Source organism: Myotis lucifugus, unplaced genomic scaffold, assembly GCF_000147115.1.
Source record: "Myotis lucifugus unplaced genomic scaffold, Myoluc2.0 scaffold_31, whole genome shotgun sequence".
In the NCBI taxonomy this organism is placed as follows: Eukaryota; Metazoa; Chordata; class Mammalia; order Chiroptera; family Vespertilionidae; genus Myotis; species Myotis lucifugus.
Genome location: NW_005871079.1, coordinates 1,073,347 through 1,100,021, shown reverse-complemented (window position 1 = coordinate 1,100,021; position 26,675 = coordinate 1,073,347). Strand labels below are relative to the sequence as shown.

Here is a 26,675-nt window from a genome sequence, read left to right as displayed (position 1 = left end):
AGACAGCATTTGAGTGTTTCTTGAATGTTCCCATGCATCTGCCCACACATAAGTTTCAAGCTAAGGGATGTTTTGCTGCAGTGGACCGATAAGGAAGTGGTGAAAAGGAAAGAAACATCTCTCACCGATGTCCAGAAATGAATAACAAGGTGACAGACTCCAAGACAGGTGCTGGACAGAAAATAATTACATTCTACTGTGTTGCCGCAGTTAAACGCAGTAGCTTTATAATTGCTAGCTAAAAATATTCACCTTTTCATGCCATTATCCCATGCCTCTTTTCTTTGGAACTTGACTTTCTTTAGCAACTTGCTTTATTCTGTGCTAGTTTTACTCTGGGCATCTAAGGAATTCTCTACTTGAAAAGTCCAAAGGAGCTGATGATCAATGGTAAAGCCTGATTGAATAATCTGACCAATCAGTAGGTCCCCTTGCCAAAGCCAAAGGAGAGGACACTCCAGACTGGCTAGTAACCCTGACTCTTTCTTTGTATCTGGCTTTTGTTTGCTTGTTTGTCTGTTAGCCTTCTCTGCAAGTTGATGGTTTTAGAGGAAATAACAGGAAATGAATTCTGAACGTTAGAGAGCAAAAGGAAGAATGGCTAACTGTCATAATTCTCTTCTTCTGGTAGGTTTTTCTTTGCCTTTGAGTCCATTGAATAGAGGAATAGTCTGCACAAAATAAGGGGAAATGAGGCTTCAGCGGCAGAGCAGGTGGTCAGCATGGCCTGAGAGCTGTCTGACCTCCAGGGCGACCAACCGGGCTCTGCTGCTGCTCTGCCTGCTCTCTCCGCAGGCTCCACATTGGCTTGGAAGCAGTGGCCAGGGACACTGAATAAGGAACACTCCCTGTAACCTCAGTGTGGCTTCCGTTCATTCTCCTGCCCTCCCATTGACTGCAGGAAACTGAGTCATCAGTAGAATGAGCGGGAGGCCTTCAGCAGGAGAGTGTTTTAGAGGACAGCGCGGGAAGGGAAATTTAGCTATGTGTCTTTGAATAAACTGCTTTACCTTTAAGCCTCAGGTATCACTACTGGAAAACAAGAATATACTTTCTAATGAGGGTCATTGGGAAGGCTAAGTGAGAGTTACACAGGTACAATGTTGAGGAGCGCTGGCACACCATGGCTGCCATTATGATTATAAGGGCTCGCTTCTCTTCTCAACTGAGGCAGACGTGTTTATTTCACTTAGCAACCGCTCTCCCTAAAGCCTACAGATGTTCAACCCTTAACTTTCTAGTAGCAGAAAGAGCTCAAAAAAAAGATTAACTAGAAAATTGTCCTGCCTAAATATAATACTTAATTTTACCTAAATATCTCTTATGTAGAAACTTCAACTACTCAGAACCAGGAAATAAGACTTTTTTTAAAAAAAAAAAAAAAAAGACTTATTTCAATGCCAATATCAATATCAGACAATCTGTGCACTAAATTCCACACAGTCATGGGCATTAAATGCCATAGAAACCACCGCTCTTCTGCTCAGTGTTGGTATTCCTGCCCATTGCAGTTAGAAAGCTGGGAGGCAAAATGAATGAGGGTTGTTAGAAGAGTTAGTCAGAGTGTACAGTCAGGACCCTTTAAGTAGCAGACAAATAGCTGTAAACATGAGCAGTCTGGGACCATTTAAAGAGAGCCAGATCACTCTACTTTTCCTGAGTCAATGATAACAACACTGGTCACAAAAGAAAGCAACGGATTTTCATTTTGTATATGTTGTCTAAGATGACAAATGTGTCCATTACATTTTCAAAAAAATTTCATCAAAAAGAATTGACTTGTTTTTAATTAGCATTAAGGGATAACCCGTACTTACCTGGAAACGTCACTTCTATACAGCACTCCATTCTTTAATATCTCCAGATAAAACAGACATCATTGTATAACTGCACAATCGAGGCAATAAGGGATATGTGAAAAAATGCTAGCATTTGACGGAAGTGGTATATAGAGTCAAACATTTTTCTGACGGTTCTTTGTGGGAAAAGCAATGCTGGTTGAAATGACATTCTGCCACACAACAGAACCACACTCAAATTGCATATAGAGTTGCTTTCTGGAACAATGATTACGTATTTAACATTGCCCAGTCACATGACTCATGAGACCACTGTATGTAGGTGTGTGTGCACATGCACATATCTCCTTATGGTTGTGATAGGCAAATGAATAGATGTAAAACCTCCCTCCTCTTTTGCTCTCCACAGGGAGCAATTTGAAGAGCTTCTGTTCTTAGTCTTGGGTTCTCCCCGTACATACACATTGCTCTGTTGCAGTTATAATCTCAAAAGTTATAAAGACCTCCCTTTCCCCACTTTCAGAATCTCCCCAGGGCCATGATGTAGCTCTATTCAAAGGCATTTCGACAAAGAGCTTGTTCTTTTTGCTCATCAGTGCAGAGGTTTCAAGGGCATGTGAGCAGCAGAGACTCTATCCATTTTGGTAGAGCACAGAGCACTATCTGATTCACCTCCTACCTTCCAGGGTGCTGCGCTGGGCCTACGTTCTACTTTTGAGTCAAAAAGGATGTAAGTTAATGGATAAACACTTCACCTTCCCCCAAATTATTCCAGCTTCCCTATTTCTGTCACCAGTGGTCCCATGCTCTCAGCACTAAGGCTGGAAAACTAATAAGAGTCACCTTTGATTCCTCCCTGTCTCTTGGCCCCTGAAAATCAACCCACCTATGACCTGGAAAGGCTCTGAGCAGAGTCTTTAAGAGCTGCACAGATCTGAGATTCAATCTTACCTCTGTTGTTTGCCAGCTAAATGCTTCTGGGTAACTCATGGAGCCTCTGAGCCTCATAGCGTTGATGTGAGGATTAATAGCTATAAAATGCTTGACACGTGCCCTAGAATATAGTGAATTATGTCCAGATTCCTTAACACTAAAAATCATTCACAGCTTGGCCCCAACCTTCCTTCATAAGTCACCTTCCCTTTACCCAGTGCTCCAGCCAAGTTGAATATTTGTATGTAATGTTTTTGATGTTCACTTATCTCTTATTTTCTGTTATCATTTTCTTCTTCCTGCTCCACCTCACACCACACTTCCCTATTGAAACTCTAATACCTCACAAAGCCCAGATCAAATCCTGGATTTCTCAATGAAGTCCTTGTGTCACACCAGGCAGAAGTGACCTACAGTCTTTCCTGAGTGGTAGTTTCCTTGTGGCCTTCATCTCAGCTCTCTCATTTTGACCATGTTTCAATCTCTTTCTCCCCAGATGTTTTCCCGTGTGACACATGGACATATGTGTAAATTAATCATCAGAGAGAGAGAGAAAAGAATTGTTTTGTTTTGGAGAAAAGCTATTCCTCTTAGTCATTTAAAAAAAAAGTTAATAATCCCAAAATTTTGCAATTTTTTGAAGGATGTTAACCCCAGAGCAGTTAGCAACACTTGTTTGTGCAGTGGACAACAATGAGAACACGGTCAACTATTCAATGGGAAGATACACGGCTGTGTGCCTGAATGAGTCCAAGAAGGAGAGAGGGATTACTGGGCTATCATCGGGAAAAACAATAGACTTGATAAACTGAATCATTTTTTTCTTTGAATCAATTACCTCTAAGCTTGAAAGAATAGAAAACTTTTCCAAGTAAGGTCCATTGTCAGTTGGTATAATATGACAGTGATGGGCTCTCCCTTTGACCATTTAACAAGTGTCATGTTGTTCCAGTGGCAGGTCAGAAATGCAGCTTCCTTTTTAATTAGCCAAACTGGTTCAAGGGAAAACTGGTCACAGAGAAAACCTACCAGGGATGCTTTGTGTTTCCCTTTGTGTTTCTATTCTTGTCATCTGACAAAGGAGGCTCTTGCTTCGTATTCCTCTCAAGTGGCCCTAGAAGAAAGCTGTGGAGAAAACACAAATTTCTATTAAAAACTGAAAAAATAGCAATTACAGCAGCATCTCCAGGCTGGGCATTGTGTAAATAAGCAGGGATTTTTTCCTGCGGGAGGCACTGAGAGCCAGGCACACAGGAACAAGAAGAGGAGAGCAGCCCCTGGCAGGCATGCAAACTTACAGGCAGAGGAAGGTCTATGAGGGTTTGATTTCCATGTAATGTTTTTTGTGATTTTCTATTTTGTTTGCCATTGCTTAAGACAAAAATATAATTGTGCATTTTCATGTGCAAATGCTTTCAAATATTTTAACTCAAACAAACACAAAATTCAGAATTATCTTGGGACAGACACAAACCCCAGGATGTCCTGACATTGGCCCAGCATGTCCTTCAAACATGTGTTTGTGCACACATTTACAAAGCAGCGCAGGTTTTCTTTCTTTACCTTCTCTCAGGCTACAAATTTACTTTACTACTGGTTCTTAGGACCAGAGGTGACTTTCTTGACAAAATGGCAGTATCTATTTTGCTTATGATTAGCCTGCAAAGCTGCAAATACTATTGAACAACAAAATGAAAACCTGATTCTTGGAAATGACCATGATTTCAATCAAGTGAAAAGTAAAAATGAATGAACAATCTGCCATATAATTCTAACTATAGAGGAGATTATTTAAATAATAAGAGAGTTCTAAGTACAACTACATATCAATAAATTTTAAAATCAACATGCATTGTTTGATTATCTAAGAAAATATATGAAATTGATTCAAGGAGAAGCAGAAAATTTAAATTGATCAATAACTTGAAAAATTCATATAAGTGATCTATCTATCCATCCCTAAAAATGCTTCAGTGCTAGATAGTTTATAACTGCCCTACTACGTCTGCCAGAAGCCAATTCTTTGTTATGTAAACTGTTCTGGGACATAACTAAATATGTAAAGCTTCCCAATTCATAGTGAAAATTAGTGCAACTCTAGTACCAATATCAGTCAAGATTGTGACAACCTCACTTGCAAACATAGCTGCCAAGACCCTAAATAAAATAGTAGCAAATAAACCCAGTGCTGTTAAAGAATAACAAATCGAAACCAAGGAATTTTATATCAAAACTACCATTTTGCTTCACATCCCCACCTGATTTTCTGCATCTCTGCCAACACAGGGGAGTGGTAGGAGAAAACTGTTTTTCTTGTTTGATTGTGTTGTTGTTTTTTCCTGAGGCAGACATACAAATGTGTCATTAGTACTTCAAATGTTTAAATGTCAAATAAAAACGTTTTAGAGTAGTAATGAACTCATAATATCTCAGTCAGTTCAAGGCAAAATTATGAAATAAATTTCATCTTTGGATCCTCCAGCCATTTATTGGTGCTTCCTTTCCCTCTTTCTAGAGTCCTTTAATTCTTCAAGCTGAGCACACAAGGATTGGGATATGGACAGGTGGGCAGCCATTTCCTCCCATCAGTTATCCAAACAAACTGCAAAGTTCTGGCACACAATTTCATTTCAGGCTCTTTGACAAACAACATCATATATACCCATGTCTCCACCTTCCCACACTAAAATCCTTTAGATTTTACTATACACCTTCCTTTCCCTCTCCTCAACTGTGTTTCTAGGATAGCCTGGTAATCTTATATTTGAGGATAAATGTATTTGCTGCCTCCGAAGAATTTCATCTGACATGTGACCTCTAATTAGGCAGTGAAATTTAGGCATCTGCAGGACAAATAAGTCAGATGTGTAAGGAATTCCATTTGATGCCTGATTTCTGAATTCTAAAACGGCTCAGATGTTATCCTGATTCTTCAGCCTGCTAACAGCTTGGTATATAATAATGTCTTTCAGACTATAACCATCCCTGGCTTAAAGAGTAAAAAAGTTAGGCAAGCCAGCCAGCATGGCTCAGTGGTTGAACATTAACCTATGAACCAGAAAATCACGGTTCGCTGATCAATGATTCTCTCTCATCATTGATGTTTCTCTCTCTCTCTCCCTCTACCTTCCTCTCAGAAATCAATAAAAAAACAACAACACTTTTTAAAGTTAACCAAAAATTCACTTCTGACCCCAGGTTTTTAATCCAGGGCACCTCAAGTTTTCTTCCCATGAGTGCAGAGCAGATAAGAGGTGCCTCTCACCTCCCAGGAGCATCAAGAGCTATTTGAGGCAATGTCCACTGGCACTTTGGCCAAACTATGGTTGCACAGAAGCAGATTTCTGTGGAAATCTTATGGAGTTGGGGCACTTTCCACTGAATGGGTCTTACCAGAAGTCTCAACTGTGACCCATGAGCCAAACACAGTACATAAATGGATCTTGTCTGGCTCTCTATATTTTTTACGTTTTTTAGTTCAAGTGCCTGTGAAGGCACTTCATCTCGAAATCTCTGCCCTATAATCATCCCAGGACATAAACTGATACAAAAGAATTAGACAACACACAGTGCTCATATGGTCTTTTTCCTTCCCCTCACTGTTTCCCAAAGATTAAGGCACAAGACAAAAAGGTGAGATCTATTGAGTTTCAGCCACAGCTGTCCTTCTATCTAGTTGTTGACCTTAAGCATTGGGTCTTTTTCTCTGGGCATTAGACCAGAAAATTACTAAGGCAACTAATAGTTTAACAGTTTATGGTTCTGTGTCCGTTTTATCCACCATAGTAGAAAAACTTAGAATTATATATTAACAAATTCTATGAAGTTTACTCCCTATGTAGTTGGAAATAGGCAAGAACTATTATTTTCCCATTTACAGACAGGAAACTCAATGCCTAAAGTAGTTGAATACAATAGTAATTGAATGTATCTATTTTAAAAATCTTTTGGCTTCCTTAAATAGCTTCCCTCTGACTTGGAAAAAAAGTCTTTATTGTTCTTAAGCATTATTTGGGGACTTTGTGTTAATCTATGTTAATCTATCATGTATTAATCCTTCCCCAGAAAATAATTTTCTCTACTAAATTATTCTCAAGATGTTTCAAGGTTATTGAAAGAACAGAGGCATCACAACATTAAAACCCTTGAGTAACAATTGCTGAGAAGTAAGTGTAGGGATGGCTATATTGCACACATACATACACACGCATGCATATTGACACGTAACAGGGCCATTTACTGAAGGGCATACTGACTCACTATTTTTAAACACTTAATTACTCATCTCATCATTTACATTATGGCTTACACATTTCTGTAAATACAGCAAGTTTTCACTTTACAACTGAAAGGTTAGAAGAGGACATTTTCCTTGGTTTCTGGTTTCTCCTCATTGTCGCTTAATCAATGCAATTACCTAACATGGTCTCTGCTAGGAGGCTGCTGAGGCACCTCCCTCTCAGTGAACTTTCTGTGTATGCTTTCCCTGTGGTTAAGAATCTGCCTTAAAGATGTTGAAATAGTCTGCGTTCAGATATGGTCTCGATGATTTAATTTCTCTTGGGAGGAAAAATGCATTGCTAATGGCCACGTCTCACATTGCAGATTACAGTATTTCGGATGGGATCAGAAGGACACCAGGACATTGATTTAGCTATCCTGACAGCTTTGCTCAAAGGTAAGAGTTTCTGTGTCCAGAGAGTGCAAAAGTAATTTAAATCAATTAACATAGCAGCTTTATGTACTATGTGGATATAAATAGTGGATATAAATCCAAATGATACCGTGACACATCCTATCATGGATAACATAAGGACCTCTCCTGTAAGATACTGTTACTGCTATTAAATTTTTCTATAATGCAGCTGTTATTGAATGACTCAAGTTCATAAAATTTAAGTATACTACAATTCAGTCATGTCCACTGAGTCATAAAACTACATAAAGTAACAGGCTACTGTAATATGTAAGAAACTGAGTTACTGAAGCTATTTAATAATTATTGCCCTATCTACTTTTAAAAATCACTTAATATGGCATAGATAGATAGATAGATAGATGATAGACATAGAGATATCATAATATATTAAAATGGAAAATTTCTAAAACCATTTAGAGCAAGAGAGAAAGAAATAAAAAAAGTAGGCTACTGTACTTTTTATAATTGAACATTATAAAGTGTATCATGTGTCCCAGGTTGAGAACCTCTGCTCTAAAGCATTTGATACCAGTGAACTAAAAAATATATACATGCAGAAGAATTAAGGGACCATGCATGGCTTGAAGCACAAAGCAAACCCTGGGCCCCCTTCTCCATTTATGAGACAAAATTAAAAGTTTGAGGCAATTAACTCTCTGATATCTGCTAATCCTATATAATAAAAGGCTAATATGCAAATTGACCAAAGGGAACGACCAGTCACTATGATGTGCACTGACCACCAGGGGGCAGACACTCAATGCAGGAGCTGCCCCCTGGTGGTCAGTGCACTCCCACTGGGGAGTGCTGCTCAGCCAGAAGCCCTGAGTTGGGCTCACGGCTGGCGGCTTAGGCGGGCCTAAACCATCAGTCAGACATCCCCCAAGGGCTCCCAGACTGTGAGAGGGCACAGGCCTGGCTGAGGGATGCCCCTGAGTGCACAAATTTTGTGCACTGTGCCTCCAGTCTTATATAAAACTAAGAAAACATAATAAAACTGATAGCTAACACTTAGGATTTGTTAAGTGCCCAACACTGTGTTAGATACATTTGATGTATAAATTCATTTAATCTGACCAGTTCATTACAAGGCCCATTTTATAGAGAAATTGAGGCACAGATTTAGTAACATGCCTAAGGTCAGACAGCCTGACCTCATAGACCTCACTTAAATATACCTTCAAGGCATTCCAATCCCATTGGTAATAAGATATGGAACATCATATTTATCACCTTGAACCAAAATGAGGAAGTGGCTCAATTATTTAAACACTAGGGGCCCAGTGCACAAATTCGTGCACCTTGAAAGGAACTGTGGGCCACGAGGCTGCGGTGGGCACAGGGGCGGGTCTCAGCCCATCCTCCATGCCCCCAACAAGCCCCTCCCACCGTGGACCCTGGTCCCCTGTCTGCCAGCAGCCTTGCTCCCACGCACTGATGGCACCGGCCCACTTGCAGCCACTGAGGGTGTGAGGCGATTGGGGCCTGCGCCAGCAGCGGGTGTGAGCAGTAGCTGCTGCCCCAATTGCCCCTCAGGAGCAGGGGGAGGTGGAGAAGCCCTCAGGGGCGATCGGAGCCGGCAGCCACTGCTCGAACCAGCTGATACAGCCAAGTGATCGGGGCTAGCGCCGGGTGCCAGCAGCAGGTGCAAGTGGTGGCTCCAGCGCCTAAAGTGGGTGCAAGCAGGGCTGGCTCTGGTGCGAGTGCCCAGTGAGACTGTGGCTCATAAGAGCAAAGAATTTTCAGTAACCACCAGAGGCTCGCCCAGATGACAGCGACCGGTGCCCCACCTGGGTCTGGCGCCCCCACTCCCCTGCTCCACATCCTGCCACGGCCGATGCCCAACATGTTCTGCGCTCTGCCATCTGCTGCCAACACCCGCCATGTTCCACGCACATCCCCTGGTGGTCAGCGAGTGTCATAGAGACCGGTTGTTCGGTTGTTCCGCCGTTCAGTCTATTTGCATATTAGGGTATTATATAGATGGATGGATAGATAGATAGATAGATAGATAGATAGATAGATAGATAGATAGATATTAGCTATTGTCCTGGCCAGTGGGCTCAGTGGTTAGAGCATGAGCCCCATGCACCAAAGGGTCTCAGGTTTGATTCCTGGTCATGGACACATATCTGGGTTGCAGGTTCGATCTCCTGGTCCCAGTTGGGGTGTGAGCAGGAGTCAACCAATCTGTGTCTTTCACATCGATGTTTCTCTCTCTTTTTCTCTCTCTCTTTCTCCTTCTCTCTTTCTCTTTCCCTCCCCCTAAATCTCTCCCATCTACTCTCTCTAAAAAGCAATGAAAAAATATCCTCAGGTGAGGATTTTATATATATTAGCCATCATATTATCATCCATTGAAAATATTTTCTTCCTCTTTCAATATTTTGTGATTTAAAATTGCACTTCTCCTTTAAATCAGTCTTAGAATTTATTTGTTGTAATGTTTTCTGATTGTTTTGTTCATAACAGAGCATAGGAATATATTTTATATTATAACCAAGTAGTTACACATACGTATTTAGAAAACTGAAATTAAGGTATATAAGATAATGTTTACATAGACTTTGGATAATGAAATTCTATATTTTTTATTATCTTTAATGTGATTATATCCCACTGAATGGATTTCATGACCCACTATTAGGTCATAACCTGAAGTTTACAAAACACTGCCATAGAAGATTAAAGGAAATTATGATTGCTCTAAAAATTAACATTTTAATCACTATAATGAACCTTATTTATGTAGCAATTGATGCTAATGGGAATTTATGCTGTTAAAAGATTATGGTGTGTCAACTCTATTTTGCAAAGGCTTTTAAATGCTCTCTGATTTTGACCCAGTTGGTTTGTGAAGTATATCAAGCATATACTTTTGCTGACTTTCTTAGAGGCCAAGAGCATACTTATATGAGTTGCGGATTCTTTAGTTTGTTAAATTATTCTTCCTATGTATTTTGTATTATGCCTGAGCATGTAATGTTGTTTAAACTTAATTGTTCTACAATAATATTTAGTTTTCAATTATCTAATGCATGAGGAATCTTTGTATAGCACACTTCTTATTCTCTCCATCATCAGAGAAAACCAGAAGTTAGATAGGAGAAGCAGGAGAGAGCTGTGAAACTAACCACTGGTTGGTCCATAAATCCAGAGCCCGTGGGGCATGGGGGGAGGGAAGATAGAAAACCAGGTGGCTTTGGGGAAAGTCTACCTTTGCTGCCCCTTGTTTCTGATCCCATTGGGTTTGATTTTCTTCCGAATCTGTATGTATTAAAGGATACTGTTTATGATACAGACTTATTGAGTATCTGTTCAAAAATGAAGAGAGAAAGAGAACAAAATGAATACTGTCACAGAGATCTGAGGCCCATACCTTCTGCAAATGATAGCCTGAGGTAGCTTTGAGAATAGGTGACATCACACATGTCATTCACATTAAGTAACCATTCTCCGAGAGTTGTGGTCTGAGGCTGGAGACTGTACACCCTTCTTCTCCTTTTCCCTTCTCCCCTCCCTAGCCACACACACCCAGGGGAATCTAAGGAGATGGCGCAGGGTACAGTTGCCAGAAAAAACACAGCACAATGAACATCCAGATAAAAAACCAATTTTTGAGCATAATCATGTCTCAAATATTGCATGGGGCATAGTTACACTAAAAAAAAATTGTTCATTATTTATCTGAAATTCAGACTTAACTGAGAGTCCTGTATTCTTACTTGCTAACTCAGGCTACCCTACTCAGAGGAGGTCTGACACCTTGAGAGTTTCTATGGGAAATGTATTCAAGAATCTACGGAGGGTAAAGAGATTAACCAAAAAATATATATACATAACACATTGATATAGACAATACTGTGGTGCTAGCCAGAGGGAAAGGAGGTGGGGGCTTAGTGGAGTTGGGCAAAGAGGGGGAAATGGGGTGGAAAGAGACTTTGCTTGGGGTGGTAAGCGTGGCACAGTGTGTAGATGATGTTTTGTTGAGTTGTACATTTGAAACCTGTATGGTTTGCAAAATGTCACCCCAATAAACTCAATTAAAAAAAAAGAATCTAGGAAGGTCACCTAGTTTCTCTGTCTGCCAGGCCCTGCCTACATAATAGCAACCAGAAAAAAAACTTCCACTGGAAAAGACCCTAAACTTATCCTAAACTATCAGATGTTGCCAACAGCTCTCTCAGTCACCTCATACTATCTGTGTCTCTCACACAGCAGCATAAATCTCTTGATCCAGGTTCAATGAAGCCAGAAAACATCTGCTCATAGCAGAAGTTGTAAGTAGTGTTTGACCCTTTCTGTGGATAAAATTACTCCCAATTTTTTCTTTTTCTTTTTTCTTGTATACCTTGGATTTGACCTTGGAAATCAAATAATGTGGGTGTACACTCTCATACTAAAATATAATATTGCTGTCCTTCCTAAATGAGAAATTCTTTTTCTTTGAGTTTAATCTTCATTGGTAAAGAAGTTCATCTGCAGCACAGGGAGAAAGTAACCTTTACTGCTTGCTTCTTTTTCTGGAAAACAATTTAAAAGAGCTAAAAGAAAGTTCAAAACAATATGCTCCTAACTGTCCAGATCATCAAAACAAGGAAATTCTGAGAAATAGTCACAGCCTGAGGAGATATGACGACTAAATGTAATGTGGTTTCTTGGATATGATCTTTGAGCAGAAAAGGGAAAGTATTAAGTTAAAACACTAAGAAAATCTGATAGAAAAGGAGAAAGCATCTTATGGAATCCTATATAATAAAACCCTAATATGCAAATTGACCGAGGGCAAGCGCTCAATGCAGGAGCTGCTTCCTGGTGGTCAGTGTGCTCCCATAGGGGGAGCGCTACTCAGCCAGAAACTGGGCTCACAGCTGGTGAGTGCAACGGTGGGCCTAAGCTGGCAGTCAGACATTCCCCAGTGCTGCAAGAGAGTGCAGGCCAGGCTGAGGGAACCCCCCACCTCCCATTGCATGAATGTCATGCACTGGGCCTCTAGTTAACTATAAAAGTCAAGTACATATGTGATCAAAGTACTATACCATGTACAGGCAATATTATCATAAAGCATCTATATAAATCACATAAGCATGGACAATAGCTGATCACTGTTGATTAAAGAAATGATTAGAAATACCATTGGAAAATCTAAGCAAGAGATATATGAATGTAGAATTAACAACAAATAATTTGTAGGAAATCAAATTTCCCTATGATCTTATATAGTCAGTTCAGAGAAAATTATCTAGTTTCTACCATTTTATTTCACATGTGTTAGTCCTTCAGACATAATTAATGCTAATCAATACTGATAAACTAATTAATTACTGATAGATACTTAAGTAGGGGAAGACACTTCTTTTTAAGATGTGCATTTTTAAGTTTGTTCAAACCATTAAGAAAAAAGTTTGAAATAAAAATTCAAATGCCAATCTGAAACTAATACAAAATAACAGTGAATGTAAGCTGTAATTAAGAAATCAAATTTAAAAATGTCAAATGCCAAAAGAATAGCCAATATATTCTAACTTCAGGAAAATTTCAAGAATGCCATTGTTCCCATTTGACCCAGTGATCCCACTCCTAGGAATAGAGCCCAAGAAAACAGAAACACCAATCAGAAAGGATATATGCATCCCCATGTTCATAGCAGCACAATTTACCATAGCTAAGATTTGGAAACAGCCTAAGTGCCCATCAGCAGATGAATGGATTAGAAAACTGTGGTACATCTACACAATGGAATACTATGTTGTAAAAAAGCAAGGAATTCTTACCATTTGCCACAGCATGGATGGAACTGGAGAGCATTATGCTAAGTGAAATAAGCCAGTCAATGAAAGAAAAATACCACATGATCTCACTCATTTATGGATAATAAAGACCATTATAAACTGATGAACAAAAATAGATACAGAGGCAGAGAAGCATTGAACAGACTGTCAAACTACAGTGGGAAGGCTGGGGAGGGTTGAGGAGGGGGTGGTAAGAGTTCAACCGAAGGACTTGTATGCATGCATATAAGCATAACCAATGGACACAAGACACTGGGGGGTAGGGGAGGCTGGGGGAAGGTCAAGGGGGAAAAAAAAGGAGACATATGTAATACTCTTTGTAATACTTTAAGCAATAAAACAAAATTTAAAAAAAGGAATGTCATTGTTTAATTTAGATCATACAAAACAATGAAAATCAGTATGTTCACCATTTTCCTTTAAAATTATATCTTTTAAGAAAACTAAAATTAAAGTGGATAAAGTCTTTAAAAATATTTTTTAATATTTCAAAACTACTTCTGAATGCATACTCCTCCAACTCTATGAACTACAAACTGCAGAGTTATTATCACAAACTAGTACTGACATCAGTAGGCAATTAGTCTTGCTAAATAATTCATCTTATTTGTTAAATGACTTGGTCCCTAGTGACATAAAAACGTTAGAATACATTCTGAAGTAGTTTATGTCCAAAGATTCTATGTACCAAATAGATCTCATAAGCAGCTAACATCCTGGAGTATTTGCTGAGAAGCTACCTTGCTTAAGCTCAGATGACTCTTGAATAGGTTTTATGGGAATTAATTATGACCCAACTTTGAAAAGAAAAATGCATTTCTAATTATGTGTGCCATCTTTCACACCCCTCTTTCTTGTGTGTAGGCAGCTTAATACAACACTTGCATGATTGCTTTCCTTTTAATATCTTTTTTTTTAACCTGCAACTGTTTGAATAGCTTAATAGGCCAAAAAAAGAGGCATTGATGTTAACACTTTCATCACTCATGATATGCAAACTTATCATAGTTAATAAATGTTATACAGATGGAAGTAGATAAATTTTTACCAAAAGAGATCTGCAGAGTTAATATGTGTGGCATATTCACTTTATTTTAGATTTGAAATGGGAGGGGGGTAAACTGTGGTTGAACAGTAAAATATTTCAGTTGGAAATGAAGCTCATCATGTAATTATTACATTGTAGATTCTTTACCAAAGTATTGATTAAGCCCTTCTCTGCATGAGGCCACTTCCTCAAATGCATTTGTTTCCTGATGGTTTACTTTACTCTTTTAGTCAAATCTTTAACTTCAGTGACACAGAGCAGATTGGCCATCAGCAGTTAGAGTCCAGACGTGGGTTCCAAAAGCTTATGTCTGCCACTGGTTTATTACTACCTCATCCCAAAGCCACTATGAACTATTCCATTTGTAATGGCCTATACCTGAATAATTCTGCAGAATTTTTAAATATAGTTTTTATTGATTTCAGAGAGGAAGGGAAAGGGAGAGAGAGCTAGAAACATCAATGATGAGAGAGAATCATTAATCGGCTGCCTCCTGCACACCCCACACTGGGGATTGAGCCCGCAACCCGGGCATATGCCCTGATGGGGAATCGAACCTCAACCTCCTGGTTCATAGTTCGGTGCTCAACCACTGAACCACACCGGCCAGTCTCTGCCAGAATTTTTAAAGCAATTAACATTCTTACCATTTTTTTACCAAGACCAAAAATCTATTCCTTAGGGAAAAATGATTCTTTAAAGGCCAAATTGCCCTAGGCTTTCCCCACAAAGTCCTTCAATCCTATCCTCCACTGCTGCCCCAAATTCTCAGTATGGGCTTAGCATAATGAGACCACCTTACAAAGGGCCTTCTAACAGAGACAATGACGGCCATACTGGAAGCATCACTACTCCCTGATTGAACAAATTGCTTCACCTCATTGAGACTCTGTTTCCTAATCTGTAAAGTTGAGATAAGTATCATACCTCCTTCATAGTCATTGTAACAATCTTAATTGATAACAAAAGTAAAAAAAACTGGAAAAATCCCATTAGTAAATGATGATCTGAATGATGATGGTGATGATGATGATGATGAAGAAGAAAATTTATTTCCTTGCAAATCCAAGTTGATCTCAAAGCAATAACAGAAACCAAGTAGACAGCAATTTTAGACATTTTTGTCTGTCTCTAATAGCAGAATGCAATAAAAGAACTTAAATCTTTTAATCCCTTTATCTGTGTAATGTTTTACAATTCACAAAGCATTTCACATAAATTTTAATCACCTATCTAATCTTTACAGCTCTGTGCTTTGGTTACCAGGTAATTTATCTCTAAACTGAGACTGTCTTAGGCATGAAAGTGGCCAGTATTGATCATTATACCAGAACAACTGGAATAAACCAAGAATATCCAGGCAAGCTCAAAAGTGTTAACACCCTGGTTACAAATTCCACCTTCTAATTAGAAAGTTTTCAGAGGAAAAGGATTATGTCTTCTTTGCCTTTATATCCCAATACCCAGAAAAATTCTTAACATATGGTAACATTCATAAATATCCATTGATGAGAAAGAAGTGGAGTCTGGCTCAACCAACCACTATCCAAAGTCACATAAACAATCCAGACATAAGCTGGGCCTCCTTAGGCCTTGAAATTTCATTAATGTGGACTCTAACCTCTCAACTCAATAATCCACAGAAATGCAAATCCTGCATCATCCCCAAGAGTTCCACAAATTCCTAAAATCCTTAAATTTGCCCTGTCACCCCTGCCTTCTGGTTTCTGATCCATGTGTGTTATTTCTGTTCCTCATCATAGAAGTCAAAATATAAAACTGAGCCCTTCCAGTTTCAAAACAAAAATACAATTCACTTAACACAAAGCGTTTAATAGACATAGTAGACTTTCCTAAAAAAATAGGTACGGCTGGAAGAGAGGTTTACTTCTGAACACTTCTAATGAACAGCAGGCATCTCCAATGTTGCTATCCTTTGGCTATTTCATACAGAGGACTTTCCATGGATCCTTCATCCATGACTTCCCCAGTATCCTGCAGGCTTCCCCTCCCAATTCTCCCACTATTTGCTTCTTCCTCATGCTTCCTGTTTAAGAGTAAAGCAGCCCTCTGACATGCCTCAGTGATGGAGCACTGACTCATGAACCAGGAGGTCACTCTGATTCCCGGTCAGGGCACATGCCCAGATTGAGGCTCAATCCCAGTGTGAGGCGTGCAGGAGGCAACCGATCAATGATTCTCATCATTGATGTTTTTATCTCTCTCTCCTTCTCTCTTCCTCTCTGAAACCAATAAAAATATATTTTACAAATAATAATTTTTTTAAAAAGAGTGAAGCAAAGTCCTCTCCTCCTTTCAGAGTGGTCCATCTCTGTTTTCTGCTATTTGGTCCCCAGCCCTGAAGGGCTCATCTGCCCTAAGCAGCTTTGCAAGGTATTTTGCAAACAAAGACCGTCCCTTCTCTAATCCTGGTGCCAACCCATAAGAGAGAGTAATTTCTTCAGCTCCTTTCATATAGGTAGTAACTATGAGGGTGGGGCTTGCAATTCAAATTTCTCATCTGAGAATGAGAGTATAATGTTCTTTGCTCGAAGTCCATAATCACCAGCAGGAGAGGTGCAACATGTAGGTTCAAGTGTTTGCGAGGACCATGAACCATAGGGCCTTAGGCCATTCCCAGCATAGTTCCAAAGTCATGATCATGTCCATCAGATTGTCTCACTGTAGAATTTTAAAGCTGGACAGAGCTATGAAGATCTAGGCCACTGCGATGCCACGGCTGATGTTTGGATGAAGGGAAACTGGAATCCAGTCTGCAGATGCTGGGTGCGTTATTCCTTCTCTGCACCATGCAGCTAGTTCTGATGACAGAGGTGGTCGTCTCCGGCCTCTGGTTACACGGAAACTGAACACCCTTTCTCTCTGCGGCTTGCTCATGCCTCAGGACGGGCACAAGGCCAGTGGGCTCCGTGATCTGCACATTAAGCTAATTGCAAACCCAAGGCTTGTGAGTGATTCTCAGCTGGTGAAGTCATCACTGCTGGCTGCCCAGTAGAGCTATACAATCATACTTTTTCTTCCTTGACTACCTGAGAGCAATGAATCAGCCTCACTCATTAATTTAATCATTGCATATTCTAAATTACATGTTCATGCAAAATAACAACAGCATGATTTGTGAAGTTTACATTAATAATACAAATAATAGTGATAACAACGGTAAAAGTAACATATAATAATAGCAACTAATATGGCACTTACTATAGTACAAGTATTAACTCATCTAATCCTCACAATACTACAGTGGGGCAAGTACTATCAGTATCAACCATTTAAGTTTAGGAAACTGAGGCACAGAGAAGCTAAGTACCTTGGTCAGAGTCACACAGGTAGAAATTGATGGTGTCTGGACATGAACCCAGGTTATCTGAACCCAAGACACTTGCTGTGCATCCTGGACATACCTATGGCTAGGATAAGATACTAAAGACTGTCCTTATTTTTCACATGTTTCTGAACAATCAATGATGACTAAACTTTCCTTGGTACAGAAAAAAATATATAGTGATTCCTTGATATATATAGTTCACTGAACACATAAATCCCTCTAAAACAAAAGTAAAGGATTATTTATTAAAAATCATTAGAGCAGGAACAGTATTTTGTGTTCTTGCATACTAGCCTCCCTTGCAGAGAGGTTGGAAAAAAATAAACAACTGAACACTAAGCTGGTGTCAAGGAAATTATCAATGCAAAAATTCCAGAAAATGTCCCTGAACTCCAGAATACATTTTCAGATCATAAGAACCCACTGAGGGACCAGCACAATAGGTGAAAGTAAATCCACATTAAGTCATGTAATCATGATATTGCAGAACACGTAAGACCAAATATATTCTAGTTGCTTCCAACCAGAAAAACAAGTCACATGCAAAGGACCAGGAGCCCAAATGTTTTAAACTTCTAAACAACAATACAGAATGCTATCGTGCAATGACTTAAAATTTTGGAAGAAGATTACTTGAAATCTAAAGTTCTATATATAATCTACCAGTTACTTGGGAAGGTAGAATAAAGACATTGCCAGACATGAGTCGTCAAAAACTTCAATTCCCATGAACCACTTTGGAAATTACTGGAGCATGGGCCCCACCAAAATGAAAGAGGAAACAAAACAAAACAGAAAACGTGGAACATACGAAACATGAGCTCCGACATAGGAGAGAGGTGTTGGAAATCCCTGGATGATGAGGAAGGAGAGGCTCAAGGTGACAGTTGTGCACCAGGTGGAGGAGGCAAAAGCAGGAGCTGTCAGACCTCCCTTAGGCTTAAGTCTGTAAATGGCAGTGTCACTTCTGCTACATTCTATTGGCTAAAGCCAGTCACAAGACCAGCCCAGATTCAGTGCTAGGGTTGGGGAATACCAAGAATGTGAATACTGGGACATAGAGTCCCTTGGAAACTCTCTTTGAAGACCAATTACCACGGAGAACCAAAATAATCAGCTACTAGAAATGAATGGTTGACTGTGGGGAAAGAGGACTGGGGTGATGAGACTTGTGATTTTTTAAAAATATATTTTTATTGATTTCAGAGAGGAAGGGAGAGAGAGAGAGATAGAAACATCAATGATGAGAGAGAATCATTGATTGGCTGCCTCCTGCACACCCACTACTGGGGATTGAGCCCACAACCCGGGCATGTGCCCTTGACCAGAATCAAACCTGGGGCCCTTCAATCTGCAAGCTGTCGCTCTATCTACTGAGCCAAACCAGCTAGGGCGAGACTTGTGATTTTTATAACAAATCTCTGCATGCATAACTTTAGTAAAAGTAAAGTACAAAATGGTCCCTGGATTACCTAGTTTTCAAATAAAGAGACGAGTAAAAGAAAAAGGTAACGGAAGTTAGGAAATCATCAATGCAATAATTTCAGCAAAGGTCCCAGAACTCCAAAGCATGTTTCTATAAAATCCTGCTAAAAATCACAATATGGAAAATACAGTTATTTTAATTACCAAGAGATATAAATGAATTCATATTTGCCATATCACAAGCAAGCAGAATAATCCAATAGAATGCTTTCTTTCTTTTATTCCAACTTACATTGATAATGTTTCTCAGGGGTTTTTTGTGTTTTTTTAAGTTTTATTTTTTATTTATTTATTTTCAGTGGTATTTATTTATTATTTTTAGATAGAAATGAATTCATATTTGTCATATCACAAGCAAGCAGAATAATCCAATAGAATGCTTTCTTTCTTTTATTCCTACTTCCCAGTGTTGTTTCTCAGTTTTGCATATTGTGCATAATACAAAAACACTTTCATAACATTTTTTAACATGTCAATGGGAGATTTTGTGAGGTATTGACTTCTTTTATTGCAGAAAGGGCACAATAAAGAGGACCCATCCATTTAGGTAGGTCAGCAAAAAGAAGGAAGTATCATGATGCTTTACAGTGTTATTAATCATAAGCCATAGAATTCATTTGTCCTTTCAGCTTGCATATTTTATTAGGGCATGAAAAAACAGTGGCAATATTTACTGCAGAAACCCTTGGCAGATGTCATTACCTAGGCAACCTGACTTTGTAAGCTTTTCGTATAGCCTTGGCCCATAAAGGTCTAGTATCCCGGCTCTGAGACCTTACACAGAAGACTCAGACTAATTAAATAAGAAAAAAGGAAGAAAAAAAAAGCTTAGACCCAGTGGTTAGGAAGTGTGAGGACCCACGAGAGAAAGAGTCCAGCTGTCACTGCAGGCAGGAGACAGTGCCAAGAGGAGGAGGGGCAGCCTTCAGTCCCAGGGGAGCCCTGTGCCACCTCGGACAGGCCAGGGAAGATGCAGCAAGTCCCTGAGCAGCGGACAGCAGGTGCCACGCACAGGAGGGGTCTCCTGTTACACCACAGAGGAGGGGCCGGGTGCCCTTTCCTGACTGAGCGTGGTGTGGCCCTTAGAAACCCCGTGTCCCTGGCCTAAGCTGCCCAGGCACACATACACAATCGATCATCTTAATTCACGTTCTTCGGAAATAATCACGTTCTTATAATCCAAACAGAGCATTTATATCTAAATTGAGGCTCTTTCATTGTAACAAATTTACCTCTTCTCATGTCAATCTCAGCACCTTACAAGCTTCACTCAGGAGAGTGTCTAAAGAAAAAACCTCAACAAAAGGTAGCATTTGATCGGCTCCCCAAGCTCTGTCAGAGGACTACTCCTAATCCTAGTGGCGATTCTGACATGCTCATAAGCCCTGGGTGATTTAGGGGCTATCCGTTCCTAACCCTGAGAATGACTACCTCACTATGCAGTAAGTGCTCCTCTGATGAAAATTCGATGCGCTAATCATTCCCATGGGCCGCAACAGAAACCGTAATCATAGTCTGGCTGGCCGTTGCCCTGCACCCAGGAGTGTTTGCATGGTGGCAGCATTGTTAACCTGATACATTGATTCAATACTAATCTGGTAAATTTATTGTCGGAAATATGTAAAACACTGAAAATACTTGCACAGTGTTTTATTTTAACAAAGCAATTTTCCCCTCTATTATTCTATTATACCTCCAAAGCAATCCCGTGCGGGCAATGTTATTGATCTTGTTTCATACAGGAAGAAACTAAATCTTGGAGAGGATAAGGACATTTCCAAACACCCACAGGCAATATGTAAGCTCAGGGCCCTTCCCTTCCACCCAAAGAAGTTGTTACAGCCTCTATTTCCCCTCAGCACACAGCTGCTCTTCAGGGAGGGGCAGCCTGACCTGGACTGGAGTTGAGCCCGGCAGGGATCTCCTTCAGTCTGGCTGTATCTCACTCAGTTCTCGCAGAGGCCTGTGTGTATCATTCTTAATATCAGGGAGAAATGACCTCTTAAGTGCTGCAAAGGCTTCAAAGACTTACGTGTGATAGGAGTATCTGCCATAATATACCATAGTTTACTTGTAATATAAAGAGTAAACAAGATGCTAAAAACACACCAATGAAAGAGACGCCTGGGTTTAGGGGAAATTTTCTTGCACCTCTGCATTTCAGAATGCCAAGCCCACTTAATTGATTAAACAGCCTAGAGAAATACAAAGTAAGTGATATGCCAATTATTTTTTTCAGAGGAGTTTAAAATTACCATTTTAAATTTTACCATCATTTTGGCCCTAAGCACACAGCAGTAGAGAATATTCTGGTTCACCTCATTCGTGTAGTGTGGGTTGTTTTAGAGAGAGGTCACAAAAGCCTGTTTGCCTACTTCTCTTTGTGTGGGGGTATCATGAGTTCAATAACATTTTCTAAGTTTCTATGAGTAAGAAAAATAAAAAATAAAAAATCCGCTCTGAAACCAGGCTGCCTGGGTTTGAATCTCATCTCGGGCACTTCCTAGGTACTTCACGTTGGACCAGTTTCTGTGCCTCAGTTTTCTCATCTGTAAAATACTGATAATGGCACCTCATAGTTTGTTCTGTGAATTTAATACATTAACACTTAGAAAGAGTTCATGGCACAAGTTAAGCATGAAAGAAGTATTAGTTATTATTATCTTTCTTATTTATTAAAAATACGCCAAAAAAGAAAACCCCAACTTCCTGCAAAGGGCTGTTTCACTTCAGCCGCCTGGTACAAGCCAAATCTGAATTTCTTTAGCTAAAGTTCATGCAAGTTTTCCTACTTCCTTTTAACTTTCTCCTGAGAGTTCACCGAAGTTATTTTTACCAAGGAGAGATAGTTATCATTCAGGGCAAGAAAACAGAGCAAAGAATAAATTATACACAGGCCTCATCTACTTTTTATGTGTCTGCTTCCAGCCTTTAATTTGGTTTTGCTCCATGTAGCAGCCACATTCCTGAGAGGTTCTCCAGGGTAGGTGGTGTCTGTGCTCTCAGAGGCAATGGAAGGTGTATCCTAGCAACCCAGTCACATGATAGCCAACCCAAGTCACATTTTAATTAGTTTCATTTTACCTTCCTGGTTTTTATATAAATAGAGAATCTGATATCTACTTATTAAATTTATTTACTTTTTTGAGAATCTGATGTCTTTAAATGAATGGATTGGCCGCCTCTCAGTGACTGAGACCCTTATCACATTTAGCTGCAATATTTACATGAAAAATAAACTGATGGAAATAAGTACAATCCTTAGGAAGACTATTTAATCCAGACAAGATTCTTTAAGTAAGAAACGGAAAGGTCCAAAGACTCCAACAAGAAGAAATGTGCCTCAACTAATGTAGGAATGGATTGCATCATCCTATTCTCACAGAATGATGGCCCTACTAAGGACATTACAAGGCTAGCAAATCCTGCCCCCTCTGCCACTCCAGCCCATCAAGCAGGACCAGACTTAAACTATCCAGCTCAGATGACACACCTCACATTTTCTATTTGGAAACTCCCAAAGAGAGTCCACAGCTCTTTACAGCCCATTGAGGTATTTAATGACCTCAGGGAATTAAAACATTGTTCCCTGCCTTGGCCAGTGTGGCTCAGTTGGTTCAGCATGGTCCCATGCACCGAAAGGTTGTGGTTTTGAGTCTGGTCAGGGCACATGATAGGGTCTCAGGCTCATCCCCAGTAGAGGGTATGCAGGAGGCAGCTGACGAATATTCACTCTCTCTTTCCCTCTCCCTTCCTATCTCTCTAAAAAGAATCTATCAAAATATTTTAAAATAAATAAATAAAATGTCAAGACCATTTTAAAAAGTTATATATGGGCTCTAGTTTAAACCTCAGACTTCAAAAAGGAATGCTCCCCAACACTGATGCTCAAGTCCCTAAATAAATATTCCCAGAAACGCATACCCATTGGTACCATGACATATTTGGGATGGCATACATACCTCAAGCGGGTCCTAACTCTGCTCTGAAACTGCCTCATTCTTTAAGCCTCCACCTTCCTCCATTCTCTTCAAGCTACCATTCTCAGTCTTAGCAGGTGGTACCTCTCTTACTTCTCTGATACTATTTATGTTCATCCAAGTTTTCTTCTATCATTCTCTTCCACTCATGAATATTATTTTCTTCATTCAGCCTCTTTGTTTTTCTTCTTTACTCTGAAGATTCTCTTCTTGGCCTCCATTCTCCAGGGTCTCATCCATCATGTATTTGCTTTCTTCTTTCACATTTCCAATGCCTCCCTCTCCAGTGGCCCTTTCACTTCTGCTATAAACACAGTCAGGGTCCCTGTCACCTAAGAAGACCCTTCTCTTCTCTACCAAGCCCCTCAAGGTAGCATCTTCCTTTTTCCCCTTAACCATCACTCTGAATATTAACCTGCCTTTCTACCAGCATTCCTCTGCCTTCACTCATTCTGAATTTTTGACTTGCTTACTAATTCTGCAAATTCTTTGGGTAAAACTAGGAAATGTTCCAAAATATTTATATATGTAGGAGCTATGTGGGAGGAAAGGATGAAAGGAGAGGAGAGAGAAACCAGCAGTGGTAGTCCTCAAAGAGCACCAACAAAAATGTTATTCCTAGATGTGAGGAACACCCCAAGGCACAAAGTTTTCTCTTTTTGCAAGAATGAGAGTGAGTTGGGTAGTGGCAGTAGACCTTGATCCTGACTTACCACCTGGATATACAGAAGGTGGGCGCCATATAGAATTATGCAGCTAAGCCACGTTTGCAGGAGGAATTTGTCTTTGTGGTAACTGAGAAGAAAGCCTTCCAGCTGTGAATAATAACTAGCCTGGAAAGCTACCCTGCGTCCAAAATAACCCAAATCACCAAGTAATAAATAATAAGTAAAGGATTCACATATAGACATAGTCTAAGAAAAAAAAAAGCAAAATGTATTCACAGAAGAATAATACTCTTCATAAAAATGTTTCCTGGGAACAGATAAACATGAATAAATATTTTATTATTAAATTTAAACATTTTATTTTTTAAAATCTTTATTGTTGAAAATATTACATATGTCCCCTTTTTTCTTCCATTGACCCCTTCTCGCCCCCCAAATTTAAACATTTTAAATATCAATGAAGTACTCAGAGTAGGTGAGGCAGCAAGAGGAGATAAAATGTGAGTAGCACTCAGGAATGAAGTACTGGGAAAACAAAATAAAATCATCAGAGAATTGCAGAAGAAATCAGGAATAGTGCAAGATAAAATACACATTGTAAAAACCAGGGCAGGACACAAAGGATAGAAATGGGGAAATTGAATAAGAATGAAATAAAATGAAAATGAAGAGGTAATTGGAAAAAAAGAGTTAATTGGTATGAAAGAGAAATTATATTTATAAAAGTCAAAAAATAGAGATCCAACATAAGCATAATTGGTATCTCCAAGAAATAAAAACAAAATAATGCATCAGAACAGATATTTTAAAAATATAATTACATAATTTAAAAATATAATTTAAGAAATTTTTTATTTAAAAATATTTTAAACTTTCATCTAGATATTGAAAAAGCCACGTTATGCTGGAAAAACTTATTTGAATCTTCAACACCCAGATATATCAGCTATATACTAGTAAAGTTACTTAACTTGAAAAAGAAAAAGAAAAGAAAGAATATTTTGAGCCACCAGGCAAAATAAGCATGAGTTGGAAAATCAAGCTGGCCTGAGACCTACTTACAGTAATAGTCAATGTGGGGAGACAATAGAGCAACAGAGCAACAGATTTTATATTGAGCCATTGTCACTCAACCATAATGACTATTTTCAAAAACAGCTTAAAACATTCTAGAACTGTCCCTATAAGTAACTCTTAAAAAAAAAAAAAAAAAAAACCTACTAGAGAAGAATTCCACCTACTGACCAAGAGATTCTTGAGCACACTCTGGCAAAATCTCTAATTGTGAGCATTGGTACTAGGATCTAACAGAATTGAAATAAAAACAAAAATGGGAATGTGAGGAACATAAAGGAGTTATTTTCCATTACAAGTCAGAAATAATACTATAACAATAACAATAGTATAACAATTGGCAATACATTTTGATATGTTGCTATTTATCATTTGTTTATGCTGGTGACCCTGGTATGAGTTTGCAGTCCCTGTTGTTATCTGAGGAAATAATATATTTTTATGGAAAAAAATCCCTGTGTAAACTGAATAAATATTCATAATTTTTAAACACTAATCAACTTACTACAAGTATGTGGTTTATACTGAACCCAACATATGTGGACACCAGAATCAGAAATTCCACTTGAGAATGGCTATTATTTAAAAAAGTAAACAAATAACAGGTGTTGGTGAGGATGTGGAGTAAAGGAATGTAAACTGGTGCAGCCACTGTGGAAAGGATGAAAGGAGAGGAGAGAAGATTTCTCAAAAAACTAAAGAGATTTACCACACAACATAGCAATTCCACTTCTGAGTATTTATCCAAAGAAAACATAACACTAATTCAAAAAGATATATGCACCCCTATGTTCATTGCAGCATTACTTACAACAGCTAAGATATGGATGCAACCTAGGTGTCCATCCATAGATGAATGGATAAAGAAGATGTGGTACATATATACAATAACATATTATGCAGCAATAAAAAAGAATGAAATCTTGTCATTTATGACAACATGGACGGGCATAGAGTGTATTATGCTAAGTGAAATCAGTCAGACAGAAAAAGACAAATACCATATGTTTTCACTTACAAGTGGAACAAAACAAACAAAAAATAGAAACAGAGACCAATGGGGGAAGAAGTGTGAAAAATATACAAGATAATATAGTCAATAATATTGTCATAAGTTTGTACAGTGACAGATGATTACTAAAATTCGTGGGGTCATCACATTGTAAGCTATAAAAATGTCACATTACTATATTGTACACCTAAGCTAATATAAAATTGTATACCAACCACACTAACTTTTTAAAAAAGAGATTGTCAAGCAGTAGTTCTTAATGACTGATTTGTGTCCCTTCACTCCTGGGGGAATTTAGCAATGTATAGAGACATTTTTGATGGTAGTGACTTTAAAAAGAGGTGCGATTGGCATCTAATGGGTTGAGTCCAAAGATGCTGCTAAATATTCCACAATTACAGGATAGCCCTCACAATAAAATGTCAATAGTGCCGAGTTTGGAGAAACCCTGCTGTACAACTGAGTCCGCTTTTCAGAAGAGGGGTATTGATGGGAGAGTAAGGGAGTGGGTCGTCTTGGTATAATAAGCTCATCATTGTTTTCTCTCTCCCCCTCTTTCCTCTTGTCTACAGGAGCCAATGCCTCTGCCCCGGACCAACTGAGCTTGGCCTTAGCCTGGAACCGAGTCGACATCGCTCGCAGCCAGATCTTTATTTATGGGCAACAGTGGCCGGTAGAGTATATATGTTGTCACCCCTGGAAAGCCCTCCGCTTGCTTGGGCAAGGGTGTTTATTTAAGGAGCTTCTGAGAGCAGCTGGGGAAACTGCTGCCTTTTCTTTAGGATGTAAATGAGTTAGGAAATCACTGCCACCTGGTGGAACATGTGACTAAGCAC

At 39.2% G+C, this 26,675-nt stretch overlaps 1 long non-coding RNA gene across 1 annotated transcript in view; it reads left to right on the top strand.

Moving 5' to 3' along the window:
- Positions 1-26,465, top strand: part of LOC111825545 — a 42,254-nt gene extending 15,789 nt beyond the window's left edge. Inside the window, exons 2-3 of the long non-coding RNA XR_002828728.1 lie at positions 7,338-7,410; positions 26,412-26,465. This is a non-coding gene — a long non-coding RNA (uncharacterized LOC111825545). The remainder of the gene's footprint in view (positions 1-7,337; positions 7,411-26,411) is intronic.
- Positions 26,466-26,675: the final 210 nt, after the last annotated feature.